Below are 15,275 nucleotides of genomic sequence, written 5' to 3' on the forward strand. Positions count from 1 at the left end.
GCCACAGAGTAGTGTCAGATTGGACCCCGGTGACTAGTGGTGTGCCACAGGGATCAAAGGCCTTACTGAAGTCCATATAGATAACATCCACTGCTTTACCCTCGTCAACTTTCCTCAGAACTTCTTCAAAAAATTCAGTAAGATTTGTCAAACATGACCTTCCACGCACAAATCCATGTTGACTGTTCCTAATCAGACCCTGTCTATCCAGCTAATTATATATACCATCTTTAAGAATACTTTCCATTAATTTACCGATCACTGGTACTGTGTCCAATGTTGTTTGTCATATACATTAATGATCTGGATGATGTGGTGGTAAATTGGATTAGTAGGTATGCAGATGATAATAAGGTAGGTGGTGTTGTGGATAATGAAGTAGGTTTTCAAAGCTTGCAGAGAGATTTAGGACAGTTAGAAGAGTGGGCTAAGTGATGGCAGATGGAGTTTAATGCTGATAAGTGTGAGGTGCTACATTTTGGTAGGAACAATCCAAATAAAACATGCATGGTAAATGGTAGGGCATTGAAGAATGCAGTAGAACAGAGTGATCTAGGAATAATGGTGCATAGTTCCCTGATGGTGGAATCTCATATGGATAGGGTGGTGAAGAAAACTTTTGGTATACTGGCCTTTATAAATCAGAGCATTGAGTATAGGAGTTGGGATGTAATGTTAAAATTGTACAAGGCATTGGTACGGCCAAATTAGGAGTATTGTGTACAGTTCTGGTCACCGAATTATAGGAAAGATGTCAAAAAATGGAGAGAGTACAGAGAAGATTTACTAGAATGTTACCTCGGTTTCAGCACCTAAGTTAGAGGGAAAGATTGAACAAGTTAGGTCTTTATTCTTTGAAGCGTAGAAGGTTGAGGGGGGACTTGATAGAGTTATTTAAAATCATGAGGGGGATAGATGGAGTTGATGTGGATAGGCTTTTTCCATTGAGAGTAGTGGAGAATCAAACAAGAGGACATGAGTTGAGACTTAGGGGGCAAAAGTTTAAGGGTAACATGAGGGGGAATTTCTTTACTCAGAGAGTGGTAGCTGTGTGGAATGAGCTTCCAGTAGAAGTGGTAGGGGCAGGTTCTGTATTGTAATTTAAAGCAAAATTGGATAGGTATATGGACAGGAAAGGAATGGAGGGTTTTGGGCTGAGTGCGGGTCAGTGGGACTAGGTGAGCGCAAGTGTTCGGCCGAGATGGCCTGTTTACGTGCTGTAATTGTTATATGATTACATGTAAATGCAAGATAACAATGAGGAAAGAAACCAGGAAGGCTATAGGGTGGCATAAGGTTGTCCTAACAGACAAGGTGAGGGATTATACAGATGTTTTAAAAGCAAAAGGATTGGAGGAGACACAATTGATTGATTGAATTATCAGAATGGCAATGTCCACATGGAGCCAAAAAACGTAGAGGAGTTTTTAAGTGGGTTTTTGCTTCTGTGTTCACTCGGGAAAAGACTCTATTGAAGTGAGGCCATGGATGTTATACAAATTACGGATGAGTAAGTGTTATGGGCAAATTGGACAACTTTGAGTGTATAAATCCCCAGCGACTGAGAAATTCAGTCCTCGGACCCCGATGGAGGTGGATGCCGAAATTGCAGGGACGTAACGTAATTTGGAATATTGTGTGCAGTTTACGTCACCTAAATGGGAAAGATGTTAATAAGGTTGACAGAGTACAACGACAATGTACAAGGATGTTGTTGCGATTGGAGGACCTGAGTTATAAGGGAAGATTGAATAAGTTACGAATTTGTTCCTTGGAACGCAGAAGATTTGGGGGAGATATGATGGAGGTCTACAAAATCATGAGGATAGATGGGGTAGAGGGATGAGGATAGTGAGGGTTAGGTCAGGGGATAGAGAGGAGTGAGGCTCCCACTTTTAATCGGCACACAATTCCCCCTCCTCCCATACTCATTTCAATCAGTGCGTCATTCCCTCCCTGTCGGCCATTTTAACGAATGTGACAATTTTCAGTGAGTGCGTTACTCCCTCTCTCGGTAAAGCTTTAGGCCATTTGGAATAAATGACTTTTAAAAGAAATAAATTTACCAAGTATTTCAGGCGGGGTGTCAATCAACAACCTGCGCTTGTGAAATGAAACCCGCTGTTAACTGTGGGCGAGGTGGTTTCTTGTTACAGTAGTTGTCCGGATGGAAATGCAATAATCTCTCCAGTTTTTTTTAGTTAGTGGAAATATATAGTCGAACGTGTTTGGTTTAATTTCAGCAGAAAAGCAGCTCCCTGTACCTGAACAGGCGAGGGAGGTTTGAGCTGAAACTCTATCCATGTCAGGCAGTCTTTCTTACACAGAGGGCGGAGTTCAGACCCTCCCAGAACCCGGACTGGATCAAATTCGCAGCTTGGGATGCGCTGAGTTAAACAGATAAACTCCGCCCCATCGGTTGCGGTGAAAGAAAAAGGAGAGATCCACACGGAAATCCGGACAGAAAGGTTAACGCAGCCTGTTTGTTTTCCTCTTTAGGGTTGCTACTTTGATCCCACTCCCGTCTCCTCCCGCTGTCAGTCCCGTCCTGAGCCGGTGAGAGTTAGTGTGACCCGGACTGCGGCAGTCCCGCTCTACTCCGGCTCACCCGGCCCTGTCCATCTGTAATGAGCGACGGACACATCACAGCCGAGTGGCCTCGGGAGCAGCAGCTCAAACTCAACTCTCCCTACAGGGTGAGCACACCGGTGCAGGACCATTGTCGATCACCCGGGAAGTCAGACTGTGATTCCCTGGGGCCACACTGAACGCCATCCGGTTACAACATCAGAGGTAAGTGTTGTCTATGATTCTGCACAACTATTCAGCGTTTACAGCGAGACTCGGCTTTGGTTGAGATCAGGAGTGAATTTAGTGGGAGAAGGGAGTCCTGACATGTTCATGTTAACGAGTCAATTACAGTCCAAATGGTTTAAGAGAAACGAGAGTGGTTTCTACTGAGAGCGAGCAGAAGAAATCTTTCACCCCGGTAGTAACATATGAAATACCCACGGGACAGTGATCCGCCATTGATCTCTCTCAAACAAGAGAAAATCAGCAGATAAATGCTGGGAATCCGAGCAACACACACAAAATGCTGGAGGAACTCTGCAGGCCAGGCAGCATCAATGGAAAAAAGAATAGTCGAACTTCAAGAGTCCAGCTCATGTACGTTACATCACCTCATTGGTTCTATTGCTCCTCCTTGTAGAGCAAAGGGTTAAACTTTCTTCACGCTTGAATGACAGTGTTTTGCCGAACCGGTTTGGATTTGATTTCAGCGGAACGGCTGCTCCCTGTTCTGAGGAATGTGACCGGACAGGCAGCTGTTTGCACACAGACCCTGAGCACCGAGTCTCACAGAACAACAAGCCGCACCTTCCAAATCAGTCAATCATCTGCCCTCCTCCCCTTTCCAGTCCAGTCCTGATGAAGGGACTCGGACCATAACGTCGACTGTTTATTCCCATCCATAAATACTGCCTGACCTGCTGAGTTCCTCCAACATTGTGTTTGTTGCCATGGTTTCGAGATATCCATGTGGGGCAGTGGGCGGGGTTATTTGTAAGAAAAGATACACAGTATCCTCATTATCAGAGTATTCGTGGGGAATTAAGATGAGAATAATTCAGCCTCTGATATTTATTTCAGAGATTTATTTCCCAACAACCAGTTGTCTGTGCGTTAAGTCAGCGATCAAGGAGATATTTGTTTTTTTGAAGCCACTTCTGGCTCTGGTGCCTTTTGTGTTCCAACTGTTCCCTGCTGGCATGATTTACATTTCCACAGGTTAGGTAAAGATTAAGATCTGCTCTAGAACAATGGCCAACTGTTTCAAAGCAAGGGTACGGGAGCTGTACAGCAAACACCTGTTCCGTTTTCAAAGTTTCTTATTGCAGGCAAATACATTGATTGTTCCTGTGTTCCTGTGTTGATTGTGATAAATTTGAACTCCTCAATCGCCAGTGGAAGCAAAGACTGTAATTCTGTTTAAGCACGGGATTCCTGATGAACAGTGGGTTAGAAGTGTTACAGGGATGGACATAGAGGAATACGTAATGAAATTCTAGATTCGACCAGTCATGACTTCTTGATCTACAGCAGTTTTGAGGGGCTGTGTGGTCCAGTTATGCATGTTGGTATGTTGACTGGAAAATCTCTGACAATTTAATTGATGTAAGCTGGTATAATGACTGCATGCAAAGGGAGATAGGATTTAATTTATGCATTTGTACTGAAATCAAACATTAATTATTTGCATGCAGCTTTGTGCATTATTTATGTACCCCAGCTGCGAGAGGGGATCGAGCTTATGTCAAACTCGGAGTGCTGGAGAGCACAGTATTGGACCAAGAGACACTCTCCCCGTTCCCTCCTAATCCCGCTGCAGACTCCCTGGGGCTCTCACGCACAGGCTCACTGTCCCGTCCCGCCCACTGCCCGACACGCGTGCTCTCACAGAGCTCGTTACCCTCCGCTCCCGGGCTCACGCTTAGAGGATTTGAGAAACCTTGCGCGGCCGTCAGGAGACATGCGAGTTATTTAGCTCCATTGGTGCCAGAAAATGTCAATACAGGCCACATCGCAGACTGAAGTCTCCACACAGGTTAAGCACAGTAGTCCAGGTCCACTGCCGCTCACCCAGGAAATCAGACTGTCGTTACCCAGGACCCCACCAAACACCGTCGGGTTACAGCATCAGATGTAAGTGGTGTCTTCCATATCAGGGTATAGGTTTTATCGGTTTCCCAACAGGAGAAAGAATTAAAGTGACTTTGCTCATTCCCTAATGAGAGTGAATTGTCGGATAAATTGGATCTAATTTCATCAGAAAGGCCACTCCAGTGTGAGGAATGAGCACAGACAGGCAGCTGCTGACACACAGACCCGAGTCCCTCAGATAAACAACCCACGCATCCCTAATCAATCAATCATCTGGCTCTTCCTCTTTCATTTCCAGTACCGACGAAGTGTTTCAGCCCAATAGATCAACTGTTCATTTGCCTCCACGGATGTTGCCAGGACTGCTGAGTTCTTCTTGCAATTTATGCATTGCCATGGCTACAAAAGATCAGTGAGGGACCGCGTGTGGGCCAGAGTGTGGAATCGGTTGAAATTAATTGAAATTAGTTGAAAGGAACGATGGATATTGAAATCATACCCTCACTGTCAGAATATTCCTAGGGAATTGAGAAGAGATCTCAGTGGAGCCCCCCAGTGGCCGGAGGTCCCCACATCACCACCATTGTTCAGAAGCTGGAGGGACAACGAAGAGGTTTCGGCTGTCCGGCCATTTCTCTGTGACACTCCCGACCGCTACATCAACTCCATCCATCCGACTGTGGCAAACTTTTACAAACAACAAACATAATTCCTCTCAGCCACCGTCTGTCTGCATGATCCCCTGGCTTTGAGGATATGAGGGTATCAATGGTCCGCACTGTCAGGGTTTCAGTCTACCAGGGGACAAAGACTGCAGGGACGAGAGATCTTCTGTTGTCTAATACACTGCATGTAGATCCCACTGGCAACTCTGGTTTACATTAGTGAAACAGTTGTTTTTCAAAATACTGAACAGCGAGACACTGCACTGATGAAACAATCCAAAACCAGATCAGCCTAGAAAGTCCTCCCCAAAAATTAGGGTTTTGTGATCCAACTCGAGACAAACAGCACGCTGTCCACTCCACCAGTGCGTTATTCGCAGCCGGGCGAATCCCATGATTGATTTTGTTGTCCCCCTGAAAACAAATTAAATGTCCATTCAGGTATTTCAAAATACAAGCGCTCCCCAACTGACGTCACGAGTGCGGTACTTGACATCATACATGCACGGCCTGGCTTGCGCTGAGATTGGTTAATGGCTCAAGTACTAATCATGTCAGCCCACACCACTTGGTGCAGTCAACAGAGTATTTACAAGCCGTGTTAATTCTCATTGATGCGAAGAGATGTCAGTCACTGGTTACACCGAACAGCGCAGGCGGACCGACGAGGAGGGTGTTACCTCCAGTCCGATCTCCTGGTCAAAGCGGAACAAACAAAGTAAATGACCTGCTTTGTGATTTATTCCCATTTCTCTCCAAGGGAAGTTGGGGCGTTTGTGAAGCGTCTCCTGCGGCCGGAGTCTGATGTATCGCTGAGAGGTAAAAGGTGACCGCTCGTTCATCAACTTGATGCTGGTCCGCCGGGGAGGGACCCTGGCAGAAGACGGAGGGAGAGGGGGATTTTATTATCAGGATAAAGATGCTGTGAGAGGGAGTGGACAGGATTGGTGTCCCACTGGGTCAAGAGGAGCTCATCTGTGGAAATGTCTGAACCCATGGTGGTGGCGAGCAGAGAGATTCACCACATTAGGGGGCAAACACGGGCAGACTGTTGACCAGCAGTGGGGCCAATAGTCTGGGGAAAGTAGGGGGCAAGAGTGGTGTTGGCGGGGTAAAGATGCACCGGCCCAGCGTCTTGTTGAATGGCAGGACAGTTTGGAGGGGCCGGGTGGCCTGCTCCTTTTCCTGTTTGTGTGTTTAAATAGAAGGACCCTCGTGGACCTTTAGGATGTTCCAGTGTGTGTTGTAGGGACCGGTGCCTGGAGCCCAGTTTTTCACAAACTGGCAACAAGTGGGCTGAGGGGGCAAATTCAACAATTCCAAGTGTGCTCTCGATACAAAATGTGTATTTCTATATCTTTAATGACATAAAACCGATATTTCCATATTGTTACTGACAGAGAATTGTATAATTTATGTTCCATGTGTTATCTGAATGTACTTGCCTGTGATGCTGCCACAAGTCAGTGTTTCTCTGTAGCTGTACATTCCCGTACTTGCTCACTTGGAAATAAATTCAACGTGATTCGAAAGGCACAGTGAGATTTGATTAGCGATGATCATCTTGGTACCTTGGTAGGTCAAATGTAAATGTAAGACCCTTAGCAGTGTCGATGAGTACAGGGATATTGGAATCCATCGCTCTCTGAAAGTGACTACACAGATTGATAGGGTGGTTAAGAAGGCAAATAGTATCCTCAGCTTTATTATTCGAGGTATTGAGTTCAAAAGTCGGGAAGTTGTGTTGCAGCTTTTTAAAACTCTAGTTAGACCACATCTGGAGTGTTTCATACAGTTCTGGTTGCCTCATTCCAGGAAGGATGTCGGGTCTTTGGAGAAGGTTTACCAGGATACTGCCTGGATTAGAGGGCATGAGCTGTAACAAGAAGTTGGACAACTCGGGTTGTTTTCTCTGGAGTCCTGCAGGCTGGGTCGAGACTGGATGGACGTTTATAAGATTATGAGAGACATAGGTAGAGTAGACAGAAAATGTCTTTTTACAATGGTAGAAATGTCTAACAGCAGAGGCCATGCATTTAAGTTGAGAGGGGGAATTTTAAAGGAGATGTGAAGGACAAATGTTTCTTACACATGTAACACTTACCCAACAGGCTTGTATATGTCTAGGGGAAAAGGAGATCCAGCCACTCACCAACCCCACCTCCCGTACACGCAGATGCTGTGAGAATCAAGTTTATGCCGCGCGTACACACACAGTATCAAACTCACACCAGATACCGTTACGGAATACACTTTAAAGATTTTACTAAAACTAAAAGAGTACTATGCAATACAATATATATGAAAGAAAAGAAAAAGCAAAAGGCACCAACTTATCAAAGTTCAGTCAGTTTAGTGCACATCGTTGGAACTCAACCATCGAACCATTCGACCCCTCGTCGCTTTCCTCCGACCTCCACGTCCTCGCACCTGAGACCACCCCGGTGGTCGATCGAGCAGTGCAGCGCACGTCCACCTTCCTCGGCGTCTCCTTTTCGCCTCGCCTCAAAAGATCACGAAACCCCCCAAGCTCCCAGCCCCACAAGACAAAATAACATTCCCCATTGGTTAACAAATGAATACAATCCCCATATCAGCAAGTCCAACGCTAAACAACTGCGAGAAAAAAAACACTTATTAGACATAAAAGCATTCCTACTCTAGCAAACCAAAGAAGCCATTTTGATTACATACACAGTACATTGTACACACAGAGAGTGCCGGGACACTGGAACGTGCTGCCTGGGGTGGTGGTAGATCAGACACATTGGCGACTTTCCAGAGACATTTCGATAGGCCACGAATGTGAGGAAAATAGAGGAATATGGATATTTTGTAGGCAGAAGGGATTTGGTTGGTTAACATTCTGATAACAAATTTAATTGGTTGAGCACAACATTGTGAGCCAAAGGGCCTGTTCCTGTGCTGTACTGTTCTATGTTCTGTTTCTGTTGTCGAGCCATTTCAGAGTAATGGAGGCAAAAGGAGTGAGTGGGAACAACAGGTCAGCTGGAGCCCAATGTGGGAAATAGGAGATCACCCACTTCTGTAGTGGGAGGAAGGTCAAAATTAAATTGTATTGATTGTAAGACTCATTGGTATAAGACTGAAAATTACTTTAACAATTATTTGCGTTTTGTTGAGATTGTACCAGGAATATGGAGTAAAATCCCGCTCCCCATACTAACACGGGTTAGACAGACCGAAGAACAAACTGCCGGAGGAACTCAGTGGGTCGGGCAGCATCTGTGGAGGGAAATGGACCGTCAACTTTTCGGGCCGAGGCCCTCCCTCTGGACTGAGAGTGGATGGGAAATAGTCAGAGAAAAGAGGTGAGGGGTGGGGATGGGGCAAGAGCTGGGGAGTGTGAGGTGGATCCAGGTGAGGGGGAGGGCAGAAGGTGGAAATAGTGACAGAGGTCGGCAGATGTTTGGAGACCGAAGGGATTGGGGAAATTAAGATTGGGACGAAACATGGAGCAGCCATCATCTTGCTAAGGTTGGAGGGGTTGAATGGCCTCCCCCTGTTGTTTCTCACTTGATGTTTCAGTGTTCCTGTCCAGTGAGCCCGGGGAATGTGAATAGAAATTTGTGTTTGTAACATAGAAGTGGTTTGAATGCACAATTCTTTTTTGGGTCTGAATTGTCTGTTGGACAGTAATAGGAATCGAACCCCTATCTCTGTGACACAGGAGGTGCAGGGATGGGACGGGGAAGATGCAGAGAGAAAAATTAAGAATGTAACTGTTGCAAATTTGAAATGTGGTAAATGTGGCACGTGGAACAGGCAGCGTGCGAGGAACGAGGAGCAGAGTCACTGGTTTAAATGAGAGACCCTGCACCCATCACGTGATTTTGTTTCCCACTCCCATTTTACCGCAGATTGGGAGCATCTGCAGGTTTTTTTTTCCTGAGGCTCTGCCCCCGCGCTATGACGTACGATCACATTGCGCATGTTCAGTCCTGGGATGGGCAGTGATTTTTATTTCGGATGGATGCGGGTGATCTTGTGGGGTTGGGATCAGGAGAGTGGCCTCACCTCCTGGGGCGGACAGCCCAGGCTGTCTAATAATTTCCACACCATTAAAATGCGAAATCTGTTTATTATTGTTATGTATAGAGGTTCAGTGAAAAATTCGTCTTGCGTACCATCCACCCACATCAGTTCATTAAACAGTACATTGAGTAAAACAATAACAGAGTTACAAAGCATTATGGTTCCAGAGAAAGTGCCATGCAGAAAGTGTCAGGTCACTTCAAGTAACACAGTGAGGTCAGCTGTCCATCTTATCACACTGGGGACATTGAGTTTGATTATAACAACAAAATGGAAACTGTTCCCGAGCCTGGCGGTACATGGTTTCAGGTTTTTGTAGCTCCTCCCCGATGGGGTATGTGTGAGAAGTGAGAATGTCCCAGGTTGTGGGGATCTTTGAGTACACGGCCTGCTTTACTGAGGCAGTGGGAAGTATAGACAGAGTTCATGGAGGGGAGGTTGCTTTCTATAATGTGCTCAGCTCTGTCCGCAGCTCTCCGCAGTTCCTTGCAGTCATGGGAAGAGCAGTAGTCAGACGAAGCTGTCAAGCATCTGGATGGGATACATGGTGCGTTGATAACATTTAGTTAGGGGAGAAGAGCATGTGCCAGATTTCCTGTTGTCCTATCTTGGTCATTTTAGATGCAGTTGTATCTACTATTAATTCAGTATTCAGTATTGCTGGAGAACCATCAGTGAACGTCCTTGATCCCTTCTCCCATCTGGTTCCATCTGCTCATCCCTGCCCATCTTGTTCAACCTCTGTCCAGCCTGTATTCCACCACCTCAGTGATATATATCAACCATCTTGTTCAACCTCTGTCCAGCCTGTATCCCACCACCTCAATGATATATCTCAACTATCTTGTTCAACCTCTGTCCAATCTGTATCCCACCACCTCAGTGATAAATATCAGCCATCTTGTTGAACCTCTGTCCAGGCTGTATCCCACCACCTCAATGATATACATCAACTATCTTGTTCAACCTCTGTCCAGTCTGTATCCCACCACCTCAGTGATAAATATCAACTATCTTGTTCAACCTCTGTCCAGTCTGTATCCCACCACCTCAATGATATATATCAACTATCTTGTTCAACCTCTGTCCAATCTGTATCCCACCACCTCAGTGATAAATATCAACCATCTTGTTCAAACTCCGTTCAGTCTGTATCCCACACCTCAATGATATATAGGAATGGAGGTTTATGGGCTGAGTGTGGGTCAGTGAGACTAGGTGAGAGTAAGCGTTCGGCACGGAATAGAAGGGCAAAGATGGCCTGTTTTCATGCTGTAATTGTTATATGGTTATATCAGCAATCTCTCTTCTACAGTTGTCTTCATTGTGAGGTATTTTTGACTCACTATTTCTGAAATCAGTGTTTATTACCTGGAAGTACCAGAGTATTTATTGAATACAGCATGAGGTAAGGTAAAGGAAGCCAAGAAATTTTAATTTCATGGTTGCTAAACTGCCGCTGTGTTAATCTTTGTCAGATGGAGACTCACAGCATTTAAATTTGAGTCCGATATTTCCTGTTTTGGTCATGTTTGGAGAGGCAATTTCCCTGTTGCCAGGAACAGCCAGGATCTGCCCCTCATTGAGAGTTAATGGCCTCAGGAGCAGATGTAACAGCTTGATAATGGGGGTAGAGGGATGTTGTGAATATTGACTGTATCGACTGTATTAACCCTGTGTTGGAATGAAGAGAAAACCAATGAATGTGGGCATTACATTTGTGCAACTTTGTTCAGACTGTCATAAACATATTGCAATCAGTCAATAGTTGTGCATCATTTGAAGTAAAAAGAGAAAATGCTGGAACCGTTCAGCAGATCGGGCAGCATCCTGGACAGTTCCAGTTCTGATACCGGGTCTTCCACTGTTTCTCTTTCCACACATCCAATCTGATGTACCGAGTTTCCAGCACTTTACTTTTACTTTATATTAAAAACATTTTATTCTTGTTAGCCTCAGTGTCCTTCTCTGCTGCAGAGAACATTGACACCCACTGCCCCATCCCAATCTGCACTCGCAGTCCATGCTGGTGACAGATGTCCCAGACTCTGGGACCCTATAATAAACACAATGTTAACAGTAAGATTAGACAATAACTAATATGAAGATAGTACTGTTGCTTCCTGAAAGGATACGTGAGCTGAGCTGTCTGATCCAATGGACCAGATCCTCCCTTGTTTACAATTTAATTTGCCCCATGCCCATCCTCCTCGAGTCACGCAGCATCTGATACACTCAGTATCCCACCCTCCCTCTACCCTACCAATTGCCCCACATCCTTCCCACCATTCAGCCCACGCCCACACACGTAGACTGATCCCCTTCACCCACATCCACCCTACCAGTGAGAGGACTGAACCCACAATCCCAGCTCAGGCACAAAACTAAAACGGGGGTGACAAGAATGGAGAGCACGAAGCTTCTGGCTGTTGGCAGAGCTTGATCCTGACCATTTCCCACTGCATCCGGTCCTCGATTTACACAAACTCAAGACCAACCCCTTCCTCGCTGCAACCCAAACAGGAGTACTGTACCGACGGTGACAGCTGGGGTCAGCACCGTGCATGCGGTTTGCAGGAGGTTCGCCGCAGCACCATCCGTGGCCGGAGATCGCAAGGTCAGAGCGTTCGGCTGTCCGGTTCTTTCACTGTGACTCCCCGAACTCCACATGAACTCCATCCAACGCACCTTGGTCGAACTTTAATGACCAACAAACATAATTCCTCTCAGTGATCAGCGATCTGAATGATTCACTCACTTTTAGTGGAAGGGGTACCTATGGTCGACATTGTCAAAGTGTTCAGTTACCCAGGAGACAAAGACCAAGGACGAGAGGTCTTCTGTTACCTGATGCAGTCTGTGATTTTCCTGCTGGCAATTCAAGTTCACATCAATAAAACTGTTGTTTATGAAAATTCTAAACAACAAGACTCTGCACTGACTGCAGCCACTCCATCCCAAAGCAGATCACCCTGGACAGTCCCTCGACTCCTCTGATGACGCATCGATCACACTGTGCATGCTCACATTCCCAGATGGCGGTGTTATTTTGCATTCATTGTTGAAGCGGCTTGGCGGCCGATCGTCTGCGGTTTCGAGATTGGGACAAGGCCCTCGCCCCCTGTGTGAGGCAGTCGGGGGATGGATCACTGATTGCGGGGCAAAGACATAAAGTTCACATCGGTATTGAGATTAGTCCCGAGTGAGGAGGTCTGATGCTGGGCAGTGAGTCCCGTTATCTCACTCGAACTGGTGGCCTTGCCCCGCTTCCAGGACGGAACCTGCCGGGGTCGCGGGACCTTCACACCGAACTGCCTGGGATGGGCTGCCGTTCAGCCCCTTTTGTTCTGCTTCTCGGGAGGGGTGGAGATGAGGCGATGATGCTGGGAACACACCCATCTCTCGCCCGTTTGGATAAGGCAGTGAGACCTACATCTGTCACGTCCTTTCGTTGTGGGTGGGGAATATGTTTTTCTTGACTCCATTCCATCTTATGACCTGCCGAAATGCAGCCAATGTTTCTGGGTATATCACCCATTTATGTGCTAATTTAGCCTTTTCTATTTTTCTAAGCTTCTCAAAAAGGTGTACACTTCAATTAAGCCAGAATTCTCAGTCTATCTGATATTTCCACACAATTAAAATGCGGATCTGGTTTATTGTCACGGGAGACCCTCCACCAGTCACAGGATCCTGTGTCCCCCTGTGGGTTTGATTTCAGTCCTGCTTCCACCACCCCCCTGGCACTGATGATGTAACTGTCACTTTTTGCATGCTCACTCTTCCTGGATGGCCAGCGGTTTCCTTTTCATTCGGTATTGGGATAGCATGCAGAGTCGTGATTGGGAGAGGGCCCTCACCCCTGGGGCAGTGAGCCAGGGGAAGCTTCACCAGCACAGTTTGAATTAAATGCAGCACGAGGCAGGGTAAAAGGAGACATTACAACTTTCATTTCATTGCTACAGAATGCTGCCGCATTACACTTGGTAATGATTAAACTCACAGTTTACGATGAAGAGTTTTGTTGGTTGCCTTTTTGTTTATGTTTGGTGAGCCACTTATTCAGTGACCGCAGACAAAGGAGTGTTGCATGTTTTATTTTCATTCTCTGATCACTGCCCCTCAGTGAAAGAGACAAGTGACCTTCGGAGCAGATGTAACAGATTGACAGTGAAGTGGGGAGGTTGGTGGGGGCGGGTGGGTAGGATGTGAACATTGATGTATGGACTGTATTGGAATGAAGAGAATACTAACGGATATGGACATTACATTTCTGCAAAATCTGTTCAGGGCGTCACAAGCATCTTGAAATCGGTGAGCGTTTGTGCATTATTTAAAATAAAAAAGAGAAATTATTAGAAATTCAGGGAGATCTCCGACTCCCAGGTAACCACATCTGCATCAGGTGCACCAACCTTCAACTCCTCAGAGAATGCGTTAAGGAACTGGAGATGCAGCTTGATGTCGTTTACCTCATATGGGACGCTGAGGAAGTTCAAAGTAAAAATTATCAGGGTACCTTTAAAATCATCATCCCCTCAAAACTAATCAGTAAACTCCAAGACCTGACCTCAATACCTCCCTGTGCAATTGGATCCTGGATTTCATCACTTGTAGGCCCCACTCGGTTCAGATTGGCAAAAACATCTCCACCACAATCTCCATCAGCACAGGAGCACCACAGGGATGTGTACTTCACCCCCCGCTCTACTCGCTTTACACCTGTGACTGTGTGGCTAAGTACGGCTCCACCACCATGTATAAGTTTGCTGATTATATCTCTGTTGTGGACTCTATCAAAAGGGGTGGTGATCAGGATACTACACTGACTGACCCACCCCAGACCAGATCACCCTGGAAAGTCCTCCCCAGTAACATTTGGGGTTTTGTAACCCAACTCAAGAAAAAGGCCACGCTGCCCACTCCAACAACATGGCAAAGCCAGATACATAGCAGGGGACTTTCCCTCACACAACACTGGATTCATTGATGAAACCTGTTAATTTTCCTTCTTTGTTCCCATGAAATCATTAAAAAAGTCCATTGAACAGCTTTTGAAAACAAGCTCTCACCCACATGTGTCGTCACTCTGTGCCCCCACACTGGGATCTGACGTCAATTTGCAGCCTCACATGCCTAATGTCACGTGTGGGTTCCCCACACGGGGATCTGACATCACTCTGTGCCCCCACATGCCTAATGTCATATGTGGGTTCTCCACAACAGGATCTGACGACAGTCTGTGCCCGCACATACCTGAGGTTACGTGTGCAGTTCCTTGCGTCACACTGGTGCTGAGACGGTTGAACTCTACTGGCTAAGGTAACAATTACCTGACCCACCCATCCCACCCCACAGTCAACAGAGGCGTTACACTCTTCCCATTGGTGCAAAGAAATGTCAATGACTGGTTACACCCAATAGCGGAGGCAGACCAGCCGAGAGGGCTGATACCGTCTCCTGCTCCTGGGTGGAACTCTCCGTCAAAGTGGAACAAATCCGAAAGTAGATGTCCAGCATTTTGAATTATGTCCATTTCCCTCCAAGGGAAGTTGGGGTGTTGCTGACTTCACTCTACACCCCCACATGCCTGATGTCACGTGTTGGTTCACCACACCATGATCTGACATCACGTGTGCAGTTCCTTGTGTTACACTGGCGCTGAGTAACAATTACCTGAACAATCCCACCCCACCCCACAGTCAACAGAGGAATTACACTCTTCCCATTGGTGCAAAGCAATTTCAGTTACTGGTTACACCCAATAGCGGAGATGGACCAGTTTGACGACATTACCCGCGCTGCCCACATATAACGCTTCCGCTGCGAACTCCACATCAAAGCGGAACAAATCTCAAAGTAGATGTCCAGCATTTTGATTTTTTCCATTTC

The 15,275-nt window shown here is 46.3% G+C and overlaps 1 protein-coding gene across 3 annotated transcripts in view; it reads left to right on the forward strand.

The window, feature by feature from the left end:
* The window catches only part of LOC140723060 (NACHT, LRR and PYD domains-containing protein 3-like), a 133,325-nt gene that overhangs the window by 20,689 nt on the left and 97,361 nt on the right, over nt 1-15,275 (forward strand). For all 3 annotated transcript variants that reach the window (XM_073037678.1, XM_073037680.1, XM_073037679.1), the window contains exon 2: nt 2,500-2,793. The gene's annotated coding sequence lies outside the window, so the exon portion shown is untranslated. The remainder of the gene's footprint in view (nt 1-2,499; nt 2,794-15,275) is intronic.

Source organism: Hemitrygon akajei, unplaced genomic scaffold (genome assembly GCF_048418815.1).
Source record: "Hemitrygon akajei unplaced genomic scaffold, sHemAka1.3 Scf000099, whole genome shotgun sequence".
Taxonomy (NCBI): Eukaryota; Metazoa; Chordata; class Chondrichthyes; order Myliobatiformes; family Dasyatidae; genus Hemitrygon; species Hemitrygon akajei.